The 25,176-nt window shown below is 44.7% G+C and overlaps 2 protein-coding genes and 1 gene segment (V, D, J or C); 1 reads left to right on the top strand and 2 right to left on the bottom strand.

The window, feature by feature from the left end:
- SALL2 (spalt like transcription factor 2) overlaps window positions 1–13,597 on the bottom strand; it is an 802,697-nt gene extending 789,100 nt beyond the window's left edge. Inside the window, exon 1 of the transcript XR_013826964.1 lies at window positions 13,412–13,597. The gene's annotated coding sequence lies outside the window, so the exon portion shown is untranslated. The remainder of the gene's footprint in view (window positions 1–13,411) is intronic.
- Window positions 1–25,176, bottom strand: part of DAD1 (defender against cell death 1) — a 176,232-nt gene that overhangs the window by 34,676 nt on the left and 116,380 nt on the right. The window contains exon 3 of the transcript XR_013826974.1: window positions 18,181–18,233. The gene's annotated coding sequence lies outside the window, so the exon portion shown is untranslated. The remainder of the gene's footprint in view (window positions 1–18,180; window positions 18,234–25,176) is intronic.
- Window positions 11,780–14,240, top strand: LOC307181612 (T cell receptor delta constant-like). The segment is given in 3 exons: window positions 11,780–12,627; window positions 13,232–13,303; window positions 13,668–14,240.

The raw sequence follows: 25,176 nt of genomic DNA, 5'->3' as shown, positions 1-25,176 counted from the left end.
AATGCATGGGCTTTGGGTCAGGCTGTAGAGACCACAGAGTCACTGGCTCAGCTCCCCTAGAAGAGTCAGAACTGACCAGGGACAAGGTTGAGCTGAGTCTGGCGGATTCTATCAAGGTGGCTCCAGATATAAAGAATTCTGACCTTCTGGGCTTCCCTGGTGGCACAGTGGTTGAGAATCTGCCTGCTAATGCAGGGGACACGGGTTCGAGCCCTGGTCTGGGAGGATCCCACATGCCGCGGAGCAACTAGGCCCATGAGCCACAACTACTGAGCCTGCGCGTCTGGAACCTGTGCTCTGCAACAAGAGAGGCCGCAATAGTGAGAGGCCCGCAAACCGCGGTGAAGAGTGGCCCCCACTTGTCACAATTAGAGAAAGCCCTCGCACAGAAACGAAGACCCAACACAGCAAAAATAAATAATTAATAAACTCCTACCCCCCACCCCCAAAAAAAGAATTCTGACCTTCTTTAGGCCAAACACTTGCTCTTGGGAGAGCTCAGAACTGAGTCAGCCTCCTGGGCACAGAGGGTTAGGCCAGGGTAAGTAGGCGCTGGTGTTGTTCTGTTTTTTCTTCAGAAAAAAGGAACCAGTTCCAGAAATCTGTTTCTAATTGTTTGAGCTGCAAATGGAAATTAGGTGACTAGTGAGGAAGCTGGAACATTCTGGTTCCCATTGAGACCAGATCCCAAGCAGAAGAAAGTGAATGTGCAATGCTTCCTTTAAAGCCTATAGGACATAGCCAGGCATAGCTCCCTAAGGACTCACGGCATCCATCTTCCTCACGAAGGGGATGCGGTGCCACTCACTAATGAACTGTTATAAAGGAATCGATGCTAACGTTGTCAAAGGACTGTGCTCAACACAGGAGGCATCTTCTCAGGTCATTTAAGTGACATTTGAATCCAATTGTGTCTTGCTAAAAAAAAGGACATCAGTCTCCATTGGGCAGCAGCCTCCAGTTAGATAGTGGAGATTAATATTAAGCTAGAAAATGTAATAAACAAACACAAAACACCCCATTTCAAAGATCCTAGGGAAGTCTAGCAACGGGGTCCCAAATCTGCTGAGCTGGCTGCTGGAAAAGTAACAGCACGTCCTGGCCTGATGCCTTGGTGTTCAGCTTGTGTTTTCTAAAGTAAACGAAGACTTTAGAGAGGTGGGGTGAAAATGTGATGGGGTGGACTCCTCTCAGAGAATGATCAGGGACAAGACAGTCCCAGGTGTATGAAGTGAAGGAGGCATAGAACTGAGGGCAAAGGAAGGGAGAAGGAGGAGTGCAGGCTGGGCATTCCCAGACCTCACACACTAAAGGGAGAAGTGAGGCAGGGGCTTTGCATCCAGAAAAAGATAGAGATCCAAAGCCGGCTAGCAGAGTCAGAGCAGAAAAATTCATATATTTTTAAAAATCATAGTAAGATTTTGAAAATTCAAATAATGGAGGTTCTTGCCGTTAGACCTCATTGGCTTTAAATTTTCTCACTAAAATAATAGTTTATCCACATTCCTGACAAAGTTAGTGACTGAGTTCCCTTATCTCCCTTTGTTCGCCGAGTTCTTCCTAATGAATTAAGTTCTTCTGCTTACTGACTTACTTGAGCCAGCGTTGCCCTAAGTGTAGAATGCATAGTACGTGGCTTTAGATGGTACATAGATAGACTTTCTTTTCATTTCAATTGCACTGTCTTTTAATGGTATCAGCATAGTACAACTAGGTTGTCAAACCCATGTGATTTAAAGTTTCCTCTTAATTATATTTTAAGTTAAAATGTGAATAAATTTAAAGAAAATTATTAAGCAAATCTTATGACTGATGGATGTGACCCAAAATAACCCAAAAAGAGATGTGATAAATTGAAGTTTAGGAAACACTGAGCCGGTGACTTCCGTTGTCCTTTGAAATAAAAAGATGAGGGGCACACAGAGAGGGCAGGATGCAGAATATCTTTGTATGGTGCCTTCTTTTTAGCAACAAATATTGGATAAAGAGGCATCACTGCAAACTCAGACCCTTTATCTTCTCAGAAGCCTACTTTCTTTTGATGCTCTTTCTTTTGATGCACCTGAGGAAAGGTGCTTCTTTCAAGTTCTTACTTGCAGGGCTCCCAGGCAGCACCAAACTAACAGGTCTACACAGATCTGCAGCCCAGATCCACCATAGCTTTTAGCCCTCCAGATGGAGAAGACCTGGGGTTGCCACTTAACTTTATAAAACAGAACAAGAGAACAGGATAAAATAGCAAGGAATAAAGTACCACAATGTAAATGTGTGCAATGACAGGAGCTTAGAAAGGGCCACAGTCATCAGGAACATCTTCCTGCCAGTGGGCCACTGGATGGACTTAGAGTCATATATATTATTATACAACATACATATATCATCATATCAACTACTACTTTTTGAATGCCTACTATGTATTGAGCCACTGGACTAGGCACTTTATAAATGAATGTCATTCTACTTGGTTCTCACATGATCATGCAAAATTAGGTACTATTACCTGCATTTTTACAGGTTAGGAGGGATTCCCCAAGATCACACAGCTTAGCAAAGCCAAAATTTGTATCATCCGTCTGATTCCAAAACCTGTGCACTTAAGAACTCTGCTCTTCTATCAGGACTGAAGTTTGATTGGGGCACATGTGGAGGTTTTTCTTGCCTGTCCCAGCCTCCCCCTCAGGCTTCTAATGAGCTCCTTTCCAAGCTGCCTGCAGAGTCTTAAGCAACAGTTAGGCTGTTTCCCTTCCATCCCCACCACAGTCCTTCACCAAAACAGGGCTCCTGCCCCCAAACCAAAACCAATTACCCAAAGAGGCATTCTCCAGGCAAGGGCCATCCTTGAATTTACACCCCTAGGGCTCAAGGGTCCCTAAACTCGGAAAGGTTCAGACAATGATCAGAGCATCACCCTTTCCCCCAAGAAAAAATCCTGGGATCATCAACATGTTTCTATAACGCCAAGAGATAGCTTTCCCATTCCCATCTTTGGCATTCCTTCCCTCTCACTCTTGATGAGCCTCTCCCAGAACAGAGCCTTGACCTGCCCTTCCCTCTGCCTGGAACCATTTTCTCCCTGAGACTCACCTAGCTTTCTCCCTCACCTTCTCCAGGTCTTTACTCAAATGTCACGTCTAATGAGGCCTTCCTCAACCACCCCTGTCTTCAACAGTCCCCTTACCCTGCTTCATTTTGTATAGCCCTCACCTCCACCTGAAACTCTGAATGCTCACTTATCAGCTATCTCCCTTGTCCCCTGAAGGCAAGGGCTCTGAGTTGTGCCTTACCATTTCCATGAATACATTGAAGGCACTAAGTAAATGTTTGCTGAATGAACAAACAAATGAACAAATGAATGAATGAATGAATGCGAGGACAAGTCAATGGTGGTTTAAGGCAAAAGGAAATAGAAATGTAAGCAAGCTAGGCACCTCCAGAGCCAAGCTTAATCTCAGCTCTGCAACCTGTGACAAGTCAGTGTCACTATACGCCAGGCACCCTTCTAGGTGCTGGGGAATCAGCATGAATAAAACAGACAGAAACCCATGCCTTATTGGAGCTTACAGTGTAGTGTAACTACGACTGTAAGACAGATGGTAACCTCACTATATAAAATATATAGTAGTTTAGCTACAATGAGGTATCACCTCACCAGTTAGAATGGGCATCATCAGAAAATCTACAAACAACAAATGCTGGAGAGGGTGTGGAGAAAAGGGAACCCTCTTGCACTGTTGGTGGGAATGTAAATTGATACAGCCACTATGGAGAACAGTATGGAGGTTCCTTAAAAAACTACAAATAGAACTACCATATGACCCAGCAATCCCACTCCTGGGCATATACCCAGAGAAAACTATAACTCAAAAAGACACATGCACCCCAATGTTCATTGCAGCTCTATTTACAATAGCCAGGACATGGAAGCAACCTAAATGCCCATCGACAGACGAATGGATAAAGAAGATGTGGTATATATATATGATGGAATATTTCTCAGCCATAAAAAGGAATGAAATTGGGTCATTTGTAGAGACATGAATGGATCTAGAGATTGTCATACAGAGTGAGGTAAGTCAGAAAGAGAAAAACAAATATCGTATATTAATGCATATATGTGGAACCTAGAAAAATGGTACAGATGAACCGGTTTGCAGGGCAGAAATAGAGACACAGATGTAGAGAACAAACGTATGGACACCAAGGGGGAAAAGTGGCAGGGGTGGTGGGGTGGTGGTAGTGGGATGAACTGGGAGATTGGGACTAACATATATACACTAATATGTATAAAATGGATAACTAACAAGAACCTGCTGTATAAAAAGAGAAATAAAATAAAATTCAAAAATTCAAAAAAAAAATATAGTAGTTTAGGTGGTAATAAGCCCTGTGAAGGAAAATAAAGCAGTGAAGAGGAATAAAGAGTATTAGTGGGAGGGGGCAGTGTGCAATTTTTAACAGAGGGGTCACAGAAGGCCTCATTGGAAAGGGGACATTTGAGCAGAGACCCGAGAGGGTTACAGAGGGAGCCATGCAGGTTTCTGGAGGAAGAGCATTTCCAGGCAGAGGGAACACAAGCACTGCCTGGAGTGTGTGAAGGATACCAAGGAGGCCTGGGTGGATGGAGGAGAGTGAGTGACCTGGAGAGAATTTGTGAATGAGGTCAGGTTGGTAATGGGGAAAGGATGGCTTCTAAGTCACTGTAAGGACTCGGGCTTTTGGATTCTAGAGGGAAGGTTAGAGAAGGGAATGGCAGTCACACTTGACCTTGGGAAGAGACAAAGGGAGACAGAAACCTGGATTCCAGTCCTCACCCTCAGCTTTAAGAAGTGGGCAATTTTATCCCAAACACCAAAGAAACAGGATTCTCTCCTCCCTCAGCAACCTCTCCCTACAACCCTGTCCCCAGGGAGCTCTGAGCTTAGTGAAATTACATGTTCCTGCTTCAAGTAACACTTTTTACTCTGAGTCTAACACTGATAAGCATTGTACTTACACCGAGCATTTACAGAATGCTTTATATATACACCCTTTCATTTAATCTTACAACCTCCCAATACAGAAGACAGTATCCTTGTTTTATAAAGGAGGCAAATGAAGCTCACTGACCTTAAGGAACCTGGCCAAGATTACACACTTAGTAAGTAAGAAACTGAGTTGAACTCGATTTCAGGTTTTCTGACATCTCCCTACTTCACCGCAACTGAGAAGCACTCTCCATTTTAGTGATTCTCAAAGTATGATATGCAATCCTGTATGGGCTGTAAACTGATCTGAAGATGCACTTTTTCTCCCTAGATTTTGTGAGTGACATACAAGCGATCTCACAGACAGTGATTTTTACATATGACAGAGGCTAATCTAACTGTCCCTTCTAAGTGTTAAGTATGCCATTGAAGCTTGCTCAAATTTGAAATTCATGAACATGTTATTAAAATGTTCCAAAAACTCTAGTTCTATTTTATACTAAGTCTGGCTGCTACACAGTGCCTGTCAATGATGCAAAGCTCTGACTGGATATGAAATGGAGTTCTCCTAAAAGGTTCTGAGTGGGGCATGTCACTCATTAGATCTTGCCCCACCTAAGTATAGCCAAGGGTTGACAATCACCCACTCTATGATCAACAGTCTACCTTTCTTTGCTCCTGATCTAAGAAACTCTTTTCCAACTTCTGTCGTTCAGAGCACAAATTCAGATTGTGACACATGGCAAAAGCCTAGATTTCTATTTGACACAGGAACCACCTCCTGCTTTGTCCTGAAGGGTAGCCCCCAAGACTGAGGAGGAAAGAGGTTAAGTAGATGAGACAGAAAATCCCATCCAATGACTATCACATGACTTGGCAACTGGGGGCAGGGTTGTGGTAAGAAAAAAGAAAGGCAGTTTTTAGACTGGGTTAATCAGCTGTGTATAAGCCACTGCTATTCGGCAAAGGAACCTATCTGAACGTTGAACCAAGTAAGTGACTCGTTGTTTTTCTTCTTTTGACCACTATGTTTGGCAATTATCTTTGTTAAATATTTTCCCAACTCATCAGCTTGGGAAACACTTCTTAGGTTGTTGAAAATCCCTCCAGCAGGTAATTTAGCAAGGGATGGTTTGAGGGGCAGGGACTGAGTTTCTGATACAATCCAGGGTGGGTACGTGCTGCAGTAGTCTTCTTGGTCCACTCTCCATCCAGGAGAGTTTTTGTGGCCTTCCCTCTACCTGACTAGCCTTAGTGAACCAGCTTACTTAACACCCATGCATTCACCATTTACAGATCTGGGTAATGACCAGACCTGTACTACAGCACATCTAGTAAATATGAGGCGCAGTGGTGAGCATGTTAGACCAAGAGTTCAAAGACTGAGTTCCAATCCTCTTTGACGAGCTCTGTGACTTCACTGAACTCGAGTTTCCCTCTAGCTGGTTCAAATGATTTCCCAGGTGTCTTCCAGCTTTAGCACACTAAGATCCTGGTTATCATCCAGACCAATTCTAAGGGACAATATAGTAGGAAAAGAGAGGAAGTCCAATGATGTGAATGTCTTATGACCCAGTGGGAATTCTGGGATTTAATAAAAAAAGATGCTGAAAAAGGAATCAAAACTCTCCCTATGTGTCCATTACTTAGACTTTGTGTGACTTCAGGGGTTTTGACAATTGACAACTGAGGCTCCTTTCAGTCCTGTCATCTATTACTCTGGTTCAATGAATGGAATCTGGGGTCTGGAGACCTGAGAGTCAGGCCCAGCTCAGCCACTATCTTAACCACCCTTAGCTCCAGTGACTTCCTCTGTAAGATAGATCTAATAATATCATCTCATGGAGTTTGTTACAGTAGTATTTTTTGAGGTAGTGTAAGCACAAGCCATTTGTAAGTAGTAAAGTACTTATAGAAATGGTAGTCATCTATGAGTATTAGCATCCTTTTAATAGACTCCAAGTCTTTTTCTTCAATGGCTCTTGGTCCAGCCATCGTGTCCTTCCACCTCTAACTGAGGCATAGTCCTTTCTGATTGACTTGAACCTTACAGTTACGTTTCTGCTGACAATAGCCATTTGACAGTTAATTCCTTTTTCCCTGTGAAAATGTGATCCTGAAGCAAGATCTGAGGGTAAGAGATGACAGATTTGAGGAGATAATAGCAGTAAACATAGGGACGTCCCTCAATGTCAACACTCAGAAGATAACACACATCAAAGAAGCTGCCAACATGAAATGCTTAGATCTCAGAAACCCTTGCAAAATTCTATGACTCTAGCTAACCCACCCCCTTCCAAACAGAAGCACTAGGCAGGGGGCAAATATGTAGTAAGGTTTTTGGTCGTGATGTCTGAAATGGTGTGCTGACAGCACAACTCACCTTTAGAAACAGGACTCAACTCATCGTGGAACCGAGTAAGTTATGCATTTTATTCAGTGTGTTTATTCCCTTGGAGTTGTGGCATAGTCCTGAATAAACGCAACTTCTTGAGAAGTTAGGAGGTTCTGAATGGGAAATCCATTGTTGTTGTTACAAAGAGCCAGGGGAAAATTGGAGGACAAATTCACTAGGTTTCTCTTAAGAACATATTCTACGTATGCTTGGAAACTCTGTTCTGAGGATTAGTATTGATAAGTCTTCTACAACTGCTTAAATAAAGCCCTTGGTCAGGCTTCTGGCCCTCTGGTCAGGGACTGGGACCAGGGAAAAGGCAAGTTCTAGAAAAGGAGAATCCACTGTTTATGAGGAAAAAGAGTCATGGTCACAGCGTAGGAAGAGGGAGGGTTAGAAAGAAGAAAAATATTATTAAAGAAGGAGTTAGATCAAAATAGCCTTCTCTGCCTCAGACGATAAAAGCCAATCTGCCCTTGTCTCTTTTTTGCTGAGAACTTGCATTAAATCATCTTGCCTGGCTCACACTAAATGTTCTCCAAGGTCCCATTCTTGTCTGGGTCTGCCGAGAACCGTAATGTGCACACCTCCCTTGTTAGCCCTGAATCTGAGGATTCTGTAAAGGTTCAGGAGCCCACATCCAAAGCAGAAACACAGCCCCCAACTTCAAGACAATAGCGAAGTAGTGGTGCTCTCCTAGAGATATTGTCCACCGGCAGTCTGTTCCAGTGTTTGGAAATCCAGGGGTCATATTCAGGTAGTCTGGGTAGCTGCCAACAGTCAGTCACTGGGAGCAGTCCAGAGAACAGCAGTCTTTCAGATGCTTCCCAAAATGCCAAAACCAATGGGGCATTGGTTAGATTCTGATTTTGTTTATTTCAGAGGAAATAAAAAGTGGGGAAATATACATGAATGTGGGGAGGCGATCTGACACTCCTGAAAGGGACTGGTAGTGTCAACGGGGTCTCTGTCTCTCAGAGGGTAATATAAACTTACAGGCATACTTGATTGCCTCTTGCTTCCAGGGAAATAGTGGAATTTGGTGAGTTTTCTTATCTTTGAAGGGAGAGAGACTAGAGCAATGAAAAGAAGGAAAGAAACAGAATCACGTTGTAACTGATTGCAGTCTGATTGATGTTGGGCAAATTGCATCTGAGCAAAAGGTGGTGTGTTTCATTTTCCCTTTAAATCATTTCCACTTGAGATTCAGAGTTATCTGCCGTGTTAGAATCAAATCTCTGAGGCTTTGCCTTTGGAAGTCTTCAGAGATGAAACTGATGCTTAGCCCCTCTGTCGAGATGCTGACCTGAGCTCTCCAGGGATACCCCAATTGCTTCTCTGGTTTTCTCTTCCTGCAGTGATCGAGTGTAATATGATGATATGAAGCTCAGGTAGGGGGGCTGAGAATTTCAAATCAAACCCACAATCCTTAAAGTTTTGACAACCTATAATGGCCCTATACAACCATCCTTCCCTTTGCCTAGCTCTAGCCCTAGACTCTTGATTTTTGGGTGATAAGACAGAGTAATCATCCTTAAGTTCTATTTCACATGATTACTCTGTCCTCCTGAGGCTTGTATCTAGATCCAGACTCAAGAGAAATTATAAAACAAAAATAAGCAATCCAAAGCAAGCGCTGGCTTCTCTGACCTGTATCCATGACACACAGCACCACTGGGCTCCCCTGTCAGCTACCAATTTCTTGTTCAACCCTCAGGTCCTTAGAAAGCCTTTCCATGGACTCAGGGAATTAGAAAGTAGGTTTGTTGTTATTGTGAGACTCAGTCTGAGTGATGGGGAAGAAATTAGGTTTCTAACCAAAAAGGTGGATTGTGACCCAAGAGAAGGACCGGAATATGAGAACAAGATCTGTGTCTAAACCCTCCTCGGCCTAACATTCATTACAAGAAATGTTAATATTCAGTGCCCCATCCCTGCTCCCAAGCTAATGTGTTCTTCTTGGAGAGCCCTCCCAATAAACGGGATGTTAAATTTTCCATCCTGAAGGCAGTTATTGGTCACCTGTCACCCTCTTCTCTTGCTCTGTCTCAGCCCTGTCCCCTGTCCCAGTGCTTTTTGGCTGGGGATTTCATGCTCACCTCCTTACCCAGCAGTTAAACTATTATTAGCTTCAAAGGGAACTGAGACTCTATGAGTTTGACCCCTGATCTAATAAAGGGCAGCTTTGTAGCTCTCTGAGTGGCAGGGTCTCTAGGCTGGGACCCAGGCTGGAGAGGCAGGATACAGATGTTCTAGCCCAGGCCCCAGGGCCAGCCCCAGGCTGGTTACCTGTGAGGCAGCATCGCAATGTGCTCCTGGGACACCTGACAGATGTTTTTTGGAGCTGGCACCAAACTCTTCGTGGAGCCCCGTGAGTTGATTTTTTTCCATACATTTCTAGGGAGGAATTGACTCCTGGGACTAGGGTTGCCATCCAGTTTGCATTACGTGAAAAAGTATAACTAGGAGTTGGAGTAGTACGGATGGAGTGGGCCACAGTAAAGATATTAGGCTGAGTAGCTGAAGTAGCTCTGTAATTATTTTTACTTAAAAAAAAAAAAACTTATTTCTGAAATCTTCAGAGCAGCCCAGAAAGCAGAAAGAAATCTAGAAGAATTATACTAATAGTTGGAGCATCAGGTGGAGGAGGGGCAGAGGCCCAAATTCTCCAAGGTGGTTGCTTCATCCTTAGGCATCCCTTTAGCTAAGCTGACTAGTGTGAATGACTTGTTGCCACCTGTAAAATGTCCGGCAGCTGGAAGATTTAGGAGAGAAATGGTCAACCTGGTCAGAGTAATCAGGTAGAGCAAACTTACCTGATTTGTGTTCAAGTTAAATCCCATATTGGCAGAGACCTTTGAAACTGTGAGTGACATTTGTTATCCATGTTGCGATGCTTAGGGAACCAGTAAGACACTCTATGAGAATCTAGAACATAGATGACTTCTAAGTTTATAAATTAAGAAAAACTGTTCAGGAAAGGTATACACTTCTTTTTGTATTGTTTACCAGCACATAACCTTAGCATTAGATGGGTACTCATAAAAAGAGAAAGTCTGAAAATAAAATAACAATTGCCCAAATAAATAGCACGTTGCAATACATGCTGAAATATAATTATGTTTGTGGACCAAGGAGAAAGCCTGGAAATTCTCAAAAGATAAGTGATTACATCTTTAAATTTTAGACTACAACGTAGTGCAAATTTTATACAACTTCAAATTTTGGTTTAGGTCTAATATAAAATAGACTAGGTTACATAGGGCAACTATATTGTATGCATCCAATTTTTATTTTTATTTTTTTTGTGGTATGCGGGCCTCTCACTGTTGTGGCCTCTCCTGTTGCGGAGCACAGGCTCCGGACGCGCAAGCTCAGTGGCCATGGCTCACGGGCCTAGCCACTCCGCGGCATGTGGGATCTTCCCAGACCGGGGCACGAACCCGTGTCCCCTGCATTGGCAGGCAGACTCTCAACCACTGCGCCACCAGGGAAGCCCTGCATCCCATTTTTTAAAAAAGGTTCAATTCAGTCAGATAGCCTTTTCTTTAGTTACCATGACACCAAAGAATGGGTTAAACACTTTACTTTCAAACAATTGTCTTGAACGGATAGACATTAATTGAGAAAGAGGATCTGAGAAAAATGTTTTACCAAACCAATGCATTATGCTCTATCTGAAATGCTGAGTAACAGATTCAGAGCACAATATCCTGAGTGTATGACCTTCTTCAGACATCTGTCTTGTTGGTTATATCACATTATTCAAATTACTCAAGCCAGGTCTCTCCAGCCCAAAGTGATCATTAGCAACTGCCTTTGAAATTAGGTTTTTAAATCCCAAGCAAGGCTTAATTATCCAACTAAATCAGACTACGATTGGGTCACACTCTTAAGTAACGAAGGAGATAGGGTTATTTTGGTTTTGCTTTATAATGGACTAGTTTCCTTTCTCTATAACTCATTTTCAAGCTCCCTTGAAAATCAACTGGAATCCATCTCACCAAAGTCAGTATCGTAAGAGAGAAATGCCACAGTTCTGGAGGGAGGTGAGTGAGCAGAACGTGTGGTTTCCAAGCCGTTACTGCTGGGGTTATCAGTGTCTGTTATCAGTGGCTTCAGCTATGCCGTGAAACAAAACAATGAAGGTTTTCTCCTTCCACGTTCCAGGAGAGCCCTTTGAAAAATCCCCAACCCCACTCTGGTTTTAAGGAAAGAAAAAGATGCATATACAGAGTAGCAGATAGATGACTGTCCAAGATGAGGCATGAAAGGAGAGAAGGCCAGGAGGAGACCCAATTATTGTAACCAGTGTTCCACAGCTCCACTTAGAACAAAACAAGAAGAAATGGGCTTAAACTAGTTTTATGTTCCTAAGGACTTCTGAGAATGATAGCTGTAATTCTGATTAAAGACTCAAACGAAACTGTAGGGTGGTCCCTTACATAAGAATTCACCTGAAGGCAGAGAGATGCACCACTTAACTTTAGCAGATCCCTTCCAGTCCAAAAAATGGGGATGACACCCTAAAGTGACACAAACACCTCCATCCGCAGAGTGTTGGAACCAGTTATATAGTCCTTCTCAGACCTTGCCCTGATCTCATTCCAAGGGCTCATGCATTTAAAATAAACCAACTGATTCAGAGAGATTTTCAGCCTAACTGGATTGTCCAGAGGATTGTTTAATAAAACATAAATATTTGAAACTCAAAAGACTCAAAATACACTTCTTTGTATTTGTCATTTTCTGTCTCTGCTCCCAGCCATATATCTCTTAGCAGCTCCTAACTAGAAGTCAAACTGCTGCATTTCATGTCTACTTCTCTTAGCCATCCTTTCATAGAGGTGCTAACAAGCTCAGGTCACTAACAGGATGCAGGAAAGTCTGGATTGTAGTGTTTGGCCCCAGAGGAATTGAGGAAAACATCATGGTTTAACTCCCACACATGGATAATCATCTCACAAAATAAACTGATTATATTTACAGAAATTCAGGCTGTTGCCAAACCATCCGTTTTTGTCATGAAAAACGGGACATATGTCACTTGTCTGGTGAAGGAGTTCTACCCCAAAGATGTAACTATAAGTCTGGAATCATCCAAGATAATAAGAGAATATGACCCTGCTATCGTCATCTCTCCCGGTGGGAAGTACAGTGCCGTCAAGCTTGGTCAGTATGGAGATCCAGATTCAGTGACATGTTCAGTTCAACATAACAACCAAACCTGGAGCTCTACTGACTTCAAACCGAAGAAAAATACTTCAGGTAGGTCCTATCTGGCCTCAAGGGGCAGCGATTGTGGGGAAGAAAAGTCAAGGGAAAGAGAAGTTAGAGTTGTAAACTCTTGACAGATCACTCTCAACATGGCGTCACGCTGGAAACAAGACTTAGGCTCAGACTCAAGACTTAGGCTAATTCCCATCATTGACTAGGCATTAAACTCTCTGCATCTCTGCACTGGAATCTAAGATAAAGCACATCTTATTTCATCCCCATCTCTCCTCTTCACCAACCCCTGTCTCCTTCATCTTAAAGACTCTAGGGTTGAAAATTCATGTGAGGTCTAATCTAGTGTGAATGCCATAACAAAGGGCAGTCCAGCTTATCATGGTGTTAATTATTCTAGTTTTTCTTACAAATTAGAGGCATACCTGCATGTGGGCCTCATGGTACAATGGAAAAAAGTCTCAGGACAGGAAGTATGTTGACTGTGCAAATAGCGATAGGACCTTAACCAAGTCACTTCTCTGGTCCTTAGTTTACTTACTTAAAGTCTAAATAAGTAAAACCTGAAATCCAGTTTTAAAACCTGAAATACCTTAAGCCTCTCGGTTATCATTGTAACCCTGACCACTGCTGTTTGTTCCAGAAAGTCCAAAGCCAAAGGAACCTGAAAACATCAATCAAACTCAAACTCCAGAGACCTGCTATGAGCCCCAAGGTTAGTTGAAACCAAAGGGCCAACTTCAGAACTGAGGTTAAAGCAAACTCTGTCATTGTCAGATGGGGCCCAAAATCATTCTATTTCAAAAGAAAACAAAAACCATACCTGAGCCCAGTTGATTCCCTCTGACTCTCTAAGCAGAGTTTGCCTGGCTGCAAGCATGGGTTTTTCCAAAGCTTGCCTTACTGGATGTGAATAGCAGCCTTAGGTCTCTGAAGGCTATCTGGCACCAAGCTGGGCTTCAGACCAGGAAGAATGATGGTGATTCAGGGCAGGCTGGTTTCGGTGCTGTGGGTCTAATTTCTGGAAGGAAATTTAGTCTCTTGCTGAAGCCACCACTGTCATTCTCATTCAATTGCAGTGCAAGCCGGGAAAGTGAACATGATGTCCCTTGCAGTGCTGGGGCTCCGAATGCTGTTTGCCAAGAGTGTTGCCATCAATTTTCTCTTGACTGCCAAGTTATTTTTCTTTTAAGGTAAGAACTAGCTGCTTCTTATGCCTACCTCCACCCAAACTATGCTGCACATGGAGGAAAGGAGTTTAGGAATGGTAAGAAGCATTGAGAAAGGAAAAACACATAGAGACATATTATGATTTACTAAGGTGGACCTTTTCAGATACTCAGCATAACACCCCATCTCCTGTTAGCCTTTTATTTCAAGCCAGACTCAAAATTCATGTAATATAATATAATACCAGCCAATAATCCTCACCTCAAACTCAGGAGCTAAAATAATTGGACCTAAACAGGAGAAATCTTTTTCTTTACTGCTAATTTTGTTTATATGGCCAAGGGACCATGGGCTTTTTGCAAGGCCATCAGTAAAGCTTCACTTGAAGAATATTCAGGGGGAGCAGAACCTATCTTTGCCCAGACAAAGGGGATGTCAACTCTTGATCCTTAATCATAGGACTCGATGTGTAGACCAGCCTATCCCTGGGATGAACCTATGCTCCCATCCTTAGTGAACAGCTCACTACTAGTGACTCAGGATGCATGCAAAGTTGAGGATGAGATGTGAATTATTTGCCTGTTACTTGCATTGCCTCTTCTGGTTATCTTAGACATGAAATTTGACCCGGGGCTTAGGTTTGCCTATGTCACTAACTCACTATGTTACCTAGGCCAGGTTGCTTCACCTTTCTGGGCCTGGGTTATCACATCTGTAAAACAAAGGAGTGAAGAAGAACTAAAGGAGAGCAGATGGGTTTTATGACTTGTGCCAACATAGATAAACTGATAGTGACTAGCTGAACTATCACCATGTGTAGAAGGGAAATGTGCCAGGATATATTAGTGATGTCTGCAACAGTACAACCACAGCAAGTACTGGCCATCCCCAGGACTGCATGACTGCTATGATTCCTTCCAGCACTGACAGTCTATGATTCTATAACCCTGACAACTTTCCTTCACTTGCAGGCTGACCGGCATGAGAAGGCTACATGCCCTGAAAGAAATCAAAAGCCTACAGAGGTGCTATCTCCTAGGCTTTCAACTTCCTGGTGGTTTAAGTTGACCCGTCCCAGCCTTGCTTAAATGGCTGTTTCCCAAACCAGTTTTCCTTTAAAGGCAACAAACCCAGCTTATCCTTCAGCCTGATGAAAGACAGAAGTCCTGGAGAGTGGGGGCTTATGGTCCCAACTGTTTTACATGCTGCTTTATAAAAGGATATAGAGATATGAAGGTATATAGGACACATTTTTTTTCCTACAACTGACACACTTTGAAAATGGTGTTTTGTTCCTTTGACTTTCTTTGCCTCCAGAAGTAGAAAGCAGGAGCCATCGGGTTCCTAGCCCCATTCTCCAAGAGGAAAATAGATCCTGGGCTTCTACCGAAACATAAAAGGCTCTGCTCAACCCAGCACTAGGTTTGCCCCAAACTAGCGTTCTCATCCACAAAGGCACTTTCTGCTTTTCCTAGTATTTGACAAACAAAACTACATTTGACTTCCTAACATTCTCTGCCCAGGCAATGGGGTTTCTCAAGTCTCATCTAAATACTCTCAGAGTTATTAGCAGAGATCAGAGTAAAATGCAGAGGAAATGGGTTTCTCTCTATTAATTGATTTAACGAACATGAATTACTCCAAGTTCTAAGCACTGTACTGAGGGTGCAAAAATACGTAAGACGTGGGTCTTGCTTTCAAGCAACTCATTGTGCAAGTGTTCTGGGAGGGAGGGACAGGAATGAGACCCCGAGATTTCCCCTGTAAGAACAGTGTCTTCATGACCCCCTGCCTGCCCATCCATGCCCAGGAAGTTTGAAGGCACTGGACCTTTGGTGTTGATGGTTTTCTGCCATTCTTCTTTGTCTCTATTGCATGTATTAAAGTGCATTGTGTGTGCCTTGCTTCTGGCTTTCCTCATTGCGGACCATCGCAGGGGGTAAGGGGAGCTGTGAATTCACTGGTAGTCAGACAAAAACCACACTGAGTTTATAGGTCACACCACAGCTTCCTGGGCCCCCAGCCTGCAGGCTCCTGCCTCGGGGACCCACCCCTGGGTTTCCTGCTACTCCAACAACATCAGCGTCCCTGGTGTGGCCTCTGAGCTCTGCTCCTCCCACCTCAGCAAGGCCAGCTTTTTCCGGGTGCACAAACCCAGGTAGCAAATGTCTAGCAACCGAGCACTGTGGGTTCCTCAGCACCTATGTGGGCTGTCAGGCGGGGGCTCATGAGGTTACAAGTGAAAGAGCAACGTTCATCCACAACTCCCCCATCTTTGCCATCTGCAGACTCCTATGTCATGTCCTCACAACCCAAACCAAAGAAAGGAGGCAGTGGCATTCTGAGTCAATGAGTTTAGGACAATCTAGATGGATAAGCCAGGTCCATCCAGGGGAAAACTATTAAAAGATTCCACACATCTTCACCTCATGTGCATCAAGAATGCCTGTTTCCAAAACATTCCCATCTGTTACCTTGGGCCATTCTTAAGAATGTTTCTCTGAAGTTGCTAAGAACAAAACAACACATCCTCATTTTTCAGATGGAAAAAAATATGTCCCCCAGAAAAGGTATGTACCTTGTTCAAGGTCATTCAGAGAGGCAGCGATATTTCTGGGAGCAGAACAAAGTTATCAGGAGTGCCAGCCCCAAGTTCCTTCTACAAGAGCACAGCACATCCCTGAGACAGGGAAGAGGGCTTGTTTTGAAGTTCAGCTAGGCTGAACTTCAGAATAGTCCTGTACATAGCATATGAATGAGCCACCCTCTGGCCTACTTTGATCATCAGTGAAAGGCATCCTAGTATTTTATAGAACCATGTATTTCTTCCACCAAAAGGATGCTCCTGAAAAGATTTAAGGCAGGAGCCATAGGGGATTGCGGCTGCCTTCTGGTGCGGAAACCATGCTATCGTGGATTATAGTTTTCCAGAGCTTTCACGTGTAGAATCTCATGTGACCCCAAAGGAGTCTCCAGGAGATTAGTACACACGCTCGGTAGGTGGCAGAACAGAAGCCCGGAGGCTGAGTCATTTGGCCTGATCCTTTGGCTCCCTCACGCATGTCTTTTCCATCCCTCTCTATAGCGACTGCTCTCCACCTGCCTGTGTTGAAGCCCAGACATACTGCTGCCCAAGCCACCTACTGATACAACCTCCTAGGGTGCAGCTGCAAGGGAGCCCCCAGAAGTGCAGCCCCACACCCCTGGCTCTGTCATTAACCAGATCAGCGACCTTCCAAATGTCCCTCACTTCTCTGGGCTTCAGTGCTTTCCCTATAAAATACCGTCTAAGGCTTCTACTATTTCTAAGATTACATCTAATAACTCTAATAGTTGTTTTAAGGAAGAGACACCCACAGAAGTAGAGGAAGGAGGGATGGATTCCCAGGGCCGAGGGTATATCTATTTTTGACATCACATTGTTGGTTTCCCCTGGAGGTAATTCTCTCCCCTGGGGATACCACTGAGCTCCAAACTCAGGGCCTTTGAAGCTGGGATTCTGGTTTTCACAGACAGCTTTCTGGGAATATCTCAGTGCTCTTCAGTGAAAGAAAAATGTTCTCCAAACACAGTAAGTAAAATGGAGGTGCCAAAGAGAATCCAGGAGAAATAAGGTGGCTATACAAGAGGATGCAAATGAAAGGTAAACCAGGGAAATTCTTTAAAGTAAGTAACTTTGTGTCCAATTTGAGTCTTAAAAGGAAACAGGCTAATTCACAGCAATGGAGAATGATGGAGACTAAAATAAAGACACTTCCAAAAGGCTCTCCTGAAGTTGGCCCTTCACCAGCCCCGTCCTGATAAGCTCCCAGCGCATGCAGCACATCCTTGTCAAGCCCTGCTCTGTATCAGGCACGACCTGGGCACCAGAGTCTCTCAGACGTGCAGTCTCCCTTCCCCACCACGGGCACTCGGGCAGGCAGGGCCCTCTGTGTCAGAAGTGGGGAGATGTCTGCTCCATCGGAAGCCAGGGTGCTCCCCTGGATGTGACCAGGCCTTTTCTTATTTGGAAGACATGTTAGGGCACCTCTAAAGGCCAGACTGGACCACAGAATGACAGGGAAGAAGGATGCTGTGTCCAAGGACGTAAGCTGTCCGGAGAGGCAGCTCTGCCAGGCTGTGCCCAGGGGTTTGTGTGCAGACTTCCTGGACACCTGCATCACCGTGGGACTGCAAGCCACAGTAGTAAGTGGCACTGTCTTCAGGCCTCACTGAGGAGATCACCAAGTGGAAGGTTTTGTGGGTCAGGCTGTGCTGCACGGAAAATCTACCCCGAGCAAGATCCGCATCATGGGATTTAATGTTATTCCTGTGCAGGACAAACTAGAAGGAACGATCTGGTCTTATTTGGTACCAGTATAAGTCTGGATCTAAGTATGTGGTTTGGAAAATGCATTGTAGTGTCACCTCACTGCCACTCACCAGTATCTGCTCCTGGGAAATCTGGGTCACTTGGTTACACAGCACGTCCTTGTCTGTGAAGAGAAAAAAAATAATAAAACAGTGAAGTCTTACACTCTGCAGGCACTGGGTCCAGCACAGGCCCATCCGGAGGGAACCCAATGGGCAGAGGCAGGGGAAAGACACAGAGATGAAAATTAAAGGCAGAAAATAACTGGAAAATCCAGTGTGACTGAGAAAGAGCCCAAGCCTTGGAAAGTAAGAAAAAGGGAAACGGGTGATAGAACGAGCAGGACATAACAATGAGTGTACTTAACAGAAAAACAAAAGGCTGAAGCCCACAAGAAGAATCATCTTCTTTTCATATCAGGGAGGAGGATATAGAATAAAACTGGGCTCCTGGGGGCTTCCCTGGTGGCGCAGTGGTTGAGAGTCCGCCTGCCAATGCAGGGAACATGGGTTTGTGCCCCGGTCCAGGAAGATCCCACATGCTGCGCAGCGGCTGGGCCTGTGAACCATGGTCGCTGAGCCTGTGTGTCTGGAGCCTGTGCTCCACAACGGGAGAGGCCACAACAGTGAGAGGCCTGCGTACACTGCAGACAAAAAAAAAAAAAAAAAAAAACTGGGCTCCTTAAATCTCTGAGACCGTCTCAGTGCTTCTGAAGGGAAGGAGATGGGAGGGAAGTGAGGGGAGCAGGGCAGCCCTGACGGTCACGTGACTGAATTAGCTGTAATTCTCTGGGGCGCATGCTTCCAACCCAGGAAAAGTTGTTGTTATTGTTTTTGTGGTCCTCAATCCATCCTGTACTAATCTTTTTGTAAAACACAATGAAAATGAATTAGTTTTTAAAAAAGAAAGAGAGACTGCAAGTCCAATGATCACATACTTCGATATCAAATTGCCCTAAAAGTGGCTTATCCTCCATTTCCGCATCCTCTGGTCACAGACCGGGTACCAGTCCAGGATCGCACTTTGAGTAGCACTGTCACACAGCACTAGCACAGCTGCACACACCTGGAGTACTCTATACATGAGATAAATGAATGAGGACCTTAACCTAGTCTTACATATTTGTGTAAAAAGAAAAAGGAGAGGGTTGGATGAGGTCATTTCTAAAATCTGCCCTAGCCCTGAATTCTAGAACTCTTTTATTTTTGTTGTTGTTGTTGTTATGTTTTTTGGGGTTTTTTTATACAATTTTTAAATGTTGCACTCCACTGACAGTTACTACAAAATATTGAACTCTTCTATTTCTCATGCTTGAGGGAGTGCTGTGGTCCTGAGAACGCTCACTGCACTTCCCACAGCTTGATTTCCATCTCTCCCTCTGCAGCATACACTTGGCTCCAGTTGGAAACTTCTCCCCCCCGGAAGCAGACCTTCCCAGTGGGTGAACTGCCGTGAGTGGGTTACAGGCTCGCTGAGACAGTGCTCACAGTGGACACTGGGACCTGGGGTGGCTGGAGCCCCGGAGGCCAGCCCCTCCCGGCTACATCTCAATACAAATATTGTCTTCTGGGTAAGCCAAGACATGACAACTACTGGGAAGCACTGCCCTAAAAAATAGAAGGCCAAGTGGCTCCCCCAAACCTAGGAGTGTTTCTAGGAGTACTTCCGGAGTTCCTTTGTTTCCCTGGTCCCTCACCTCCAATTCATCAGGAAGGCCTGTCAGTTGCACCATGAAGTGTGTCTCCAGTGCATCCACTTCTCTCCACCGCCACTCCCACCACCTCCCACCAACACCACCATCTCTTGTCAGGACCACGGCAATAACGCCCCTTGTCAGGTCCCCTTGCTTCTGCTCTTGCCCCTGGACCATCTCCTCTGCAGGTCTTTATAAAATGTAAATCTCATGATGCCAGCAGGGCCTCCCTTCCTGGACCTGTGACCCACTGCACATGGTGGGATCTCTGCCCTCTGTCCAATCTCCCTGCACGTCCTCTCCTGCCTCTGTCACTCCCCTTCAGCAGCTGTGGCCTTCCTCTGCTCCTCTACCTGCCTCCCTCTTCTAGGTCCCTGAAACTCTGCTTCCAGGTTTTCACAAATCTAAGCTCAAAGAGGCTTTCCCTGGCAAGTAAATTAGTCACTCACCTGGGTACCCAGAGTCACCCTCAATTTCACCTCTTATTTTCCCTCACATCACTATTTGTCATCATCAGGTTTCTACACGTTTATTATTTGTCTTTCCCTTCTCACCCCATATACACATACATATACACCATCATGTAAGCTGCATGAAGGCAGGGCCTTGCTTATCTGTTCACTGATCCATCCCAGCCCCTAGGACTGTGTCTGCCACGTAATTGACAACCAACAAATATTTGTGAACAAAGGAATATAACTTTGTCCACTTAAAAACTCACCAATGGCATGGATAAGTTTGCCAAATTTGTTTTAAATTTTTTTTATCAAAGTATAGTTGATTTACAGTGTTGTGTTAGTTTCTGGTGTGCAACATAGTGATTCAGTTTTATATCTATATATATTCTTTTTCATATTCTTTTCCATTATGCATTATTACAGTGTACTGAATATCGTTCCCTGTGCTATATACAGTATTACCTTGTTGTTTATCTATTTTATATATAGTGGTTTGTATCTGCTAATCCCAACTCCTAATTTATCCCTCCCCCAACCCCTTTCCCCTTTGGTAACCATAAATTTGTTTTTTATGTCTGTGAATCTGTTTCTCTTTCATAAATAAGTTTACTTTTGTCATTTTTTAGATTCCACATTTAAGTGATATCACATGATATTTGTCTTTTTCTGACTTACTTCACTTAGTATGATAATCTCTAGGTCTATCAATGTTGCTGCAAATGGCATTATTTCATTCTTTTTTATGATTGAGTAGTATTCCATTTTATATATATATATATATATATATATATATATATATATATATATACACACACACACACACACACATATATATCACATCTTCTTTATCCATTTTCTGTTGATGGACATTAAGGTTGCTTCCATGTCTTGCCTATTGTAAATAGTAAGGTTGCCAGATTCAGTGAATAAAAACACAGGACACCCAGTTAAGTTTCCATTTCAAATGAAAAACAAAAAAACTTTTAAGTAATAATTGGGACTTGCCATATTTAGGATATATTTACTCTAAAAAGGTATTCGTTGTTTATCCGAAATTAAAATTTCACTGGAAATTTTGCATTTTATCTGGTAGCCCTTGTCGTGAAGATTAGCAAAAGTGCACACCAGGAAGTCTGCAGCCCGTGTGAGCATCCCCAGGCCCTCGGCTGTGGAAGAGGCAGGGTCAGCAACGGGGCTGCTCTCTCTGATCAGCTGCTGCCAGGCCTGCACTGCCCCCTGCAGGCAGGTGTCCCCTCTCAAAGGCACCAGCCCCTCTGCTGGGGAGAAGGCCACTTCAGAACTTCCCACTCTCAGATATTTCACGGGCTCTAGCAGCCCCCAGTCAGTCTCTGGGAGTCTGTCCTTGTACTAAAGGTGTTGCCAGGCATGATATTCATGAGAGCTGAGTGTTCCCTTCCTGATCTAGGCAGTATAACAGTTAACAAATTAAACTGCTGCTCCTCTTCTGATGGCCCAACCTCAGTTACATCTGCCCATACCCGAGAACAGAGGAAAGGGCTTCAAAACCCTCACTCAGAGGGACAAGCCCTCTCCCCAATCCTTCACATGGAGACCTCCTTGCGTGGCACATCATGACACTCCCCACCATGATGTCCTTCCAACACTCCTTGAAAGGCATCCCTTCAGGAAGGGCACTTCTCAGAACAGCAGTGCAGTGTCATGGTTAAGGAGTGGGGTTCCGGATCCAGACTGCTTGGGTTCCTATCAGCTCCAGCATGTACTTGCTGTGTGACCCCAAACACGACCTAACCCCTCCAAGCCTCACTTTCTCCATCTGTAAAATGAAGATGATAATAATAATACCTTTTTCACAGGACTGTTGGATAATTAAATGAAATAACACATGCAATACACCCAGCAAATGATCTAAGAACGCTAGGCATTGCTGTTGCTATTGTCATTTATATGAAATAGACTGATGAATAAATTTCCTAAGAACTTGAGTCTCATCAAAGACGTTCAGAAATAAGATGCTGAGTAAATCTAAAATATAAAGTTGTGAAATCTGGCAAAAAAAAACCCAAACCATGTTGTACCAATCGATGGCAAAAAAAAAGTGACTCACATCTTTCATTTGCTGTCATTGCTGTAAGTGTGTCATAGAGCTCTGCACTCTCCCGAGACCTGAGCCAGCTGTGCTCATCCCAAACCCCTAAGAGCACTGGGAACATGGGAAATGAGCCTGCTAGCCCACTGTCCTATGTCTTCCAAAGGTTTCAACAGGCTTGTTCATGGGAGACCACAATGTACAAGAGAGTGACCGCCAAAGTTTAGGGCTAAGAGAGACTCAAGATTTAATGACCTATTACAGATGTATTCTCCTTGAACTTCCCTACCCCATCTCCCTTAAACCTATTGATGTCTGCATCTCAGCAGTTTCCGCAGTCAGTGAGTGCCCTGGGCTGACTTTCATTAGCCCAAAACCACCACTCAACAGAGGCTTTCAGAGGCTTCCGGGAAGATGGCGGAAGAGTAAGACGCGGAGATCACCTTCCTCCCCACAGATACACCAGAAATACATCTACACGTGGAACAACTCCTACAGAACACCTACAGAACGCTGGCAGAAGGCCTCAGACCTCCCAAAAGGCAAAAAAAAAACCCACATACATGGGTAGGGCAAAAGAAAAAAGAATAAACAGAGACAAAAGGATAGGGACGGGGCCTGCACCAGTGGGAGGGAGCCGTGAAGGAGGAAACGTTTCCACACACTAGGAAGCCCCTTCGCGGGCGGAGACTGCGGGTGGCGGAGGGGGAAAGCTTCGGAGCCACGGAGGAGAGCACAGCACAGCACAGCACAGCACAGCAACAGGGGTGCGGAGGGAAAAGCGGAGAGATTCCCGCACAGGGGGTCAGGGCCGACCGGCACTTACCAGGCCGAGAGGTTTGTCTGCTCACCCGCCGGGGCGGGCGGGGCTGGGAGCTGAGGCTCGGGCTTCGGTCGGAGCGCCGGGAGAGGACTGGGGTTGGCGGCGTGAACACAGCCTGCAGGGGGTTAGTGCGCCACGGCTAGCCGGGAGGGAGTCCGGGGAAAAGTCTGGACCTGCCGAAGAGGCAAGAGACTTTTTCTTCCCTCTTTGTTTCCTGGTGCGCGAGGAGAGGGGATTACGAGCGCTGCTTAAAGGAGCTCCAGAGACGGGCGCGAGCCGCGGCTAAAAGCGCAGACCCCAGAGACGGGCAGGAGACGCTAAGGCTGCTGCTGCCGCCACCAAGAAGCCTGTGTGCGAGCACAGGTCACTCTCCACACCTCCCCTCCTGGGAGCCTGTGCAGCCCGCCACTGCCAGGATCCCGGGATCCAGGGACAACTCCCCCGGAAGAACGCACGGCGCGCCTCAGGCTGGTGCAACGTCACGGCGGCCTCTGCCGCCACATGCTCGCCCCGCCCTCCGTGCCCCTCCCTCCCGCAGGCCTGAGTGAGCCGGAGCCCTCGAATCAGCGGCTCCTTTAACCCCGTCTTGTCTGAGCGAAGAACAGACGCCCTCCAACGACCTACACGCAGAGGCGGGGCCAAATCCAAAGCTGAGCCCCTGGGAGCTGTAAGAACACAGAAGAGAAAGGGAAATGTCTCCCAGAAGCCTCAGAAGCAGCGGATTAAAGCTCCACAATCAACTTGATGTACCCTGCATCTGTGGAATACATGAATAGACAACGAATCATCCCACATTAAGGAGGTGGACTTTGAGAGCAAGATTTATGATTTTTTCCCCTTTTCCTCTTTTTATGAGTGTGTATGTGTATGCTTCTGTGTGAGATTTTGTCTGTATAGCTTTGCTTCCACCATTTGTCCTAGGGTTCTATCTCTCTGTTATTTTCTTTTTAATTTTTTTCTTAGTAATTATTTTTTATTGTAATAATTTTATTTTACTTTATCTTCTTTTTTCTTTCTTTCTTTCTTTCTTTCTTTCTTTCTTTCCTTCCTTCCTTCCTTCCTTCCCTCATTTAGACAACAAATCATCCCAAATTGAGGAGATGGACTTTGAGAGCAAGATTTATGATTTTTTCCCCTTTTCCTCTTTTTGTGAGTATGTATGTGTATGCTTCTGTGTGAGATTTTGTCTGTATAGCTTAGCTTCCACCATTTGTCCTAGGGTTCTATCCGTCCTTTTTTTTTTTCTTTTTTTTCTCTTAATGATTATTTTTTTATTTTAATACCTTTATTATATTATATCTTACTTTATTTTATTTTATCTTCTTTCTTTCTTTTTTCCCTCCTTCCCTCCTTCCTTCCTTCCTTCCTCCCTCCCTCCCTCCCTCCTTTCTTTCTTTCTACTTCTACTAATTCTTTCTTTCTACTTTTTCTCCCTTTTATTCTGAGCCGTGTGGATGAAAGGCTCTTGGTGCTACAGCCAGGAGTCAGTGCTGTGCCTCTGAGGTGGGAGAGCCAACTTCAGGACACTGGTCCACAAGAGACCTCCCAGCTTCACATAATATCAAATGGCAAAAATCTCCCAGAGATCTCCATCTCAACACTAGCACCCAGCTTCACTCAACGACCAGCAAGCTACAGTGCTGGACATCCTGTGCCAAACAACTAGCAGGACAGGAACACAATCCCACCCATTATCAGAGAGGCTGCCTAAAATCATAATAAGTCCACAGACACCCCAAAACACACCACCAGACGTGGACCTGCCCACCAGAAAGACAAGATCCAGCCTCATCCACCAGAACACAGGCACTAGTCCCCTCCACCCGGAAGCCTACACAATCCACTGAACCAACCTTAGCCACTGGGGACAGACAGCAAAAACAATGGGAACTACGAACCTGAAGCCTGCAAAAAGGAGACCCCAAACACAGTAAGATAAGCAAACTGAGAATACAGAAAAACACACAGCAGATGAAGAAGCAAGATAAAACCCCACCACACCTAACAAATGAAGAGGAAATAGGC

This window comes from Stenella coeruleoalba (genome assembly GCF_951394435.1).
Source record: "Stenella coeruleoalba genome assembly, chromosome: 2".
Classification (NCBI taxonomy): Eukaryota; Metazoa; Chordata; class Mammalia; order Artiodactyla; family Delphinidae; genus Stenella; species Stenella coeruleoalba.
The sequence above is the reverse complement of the archived record's forward strand: the minus strand, read 5'-3'. Positions and strand labels throughout refer to the sequence as shown.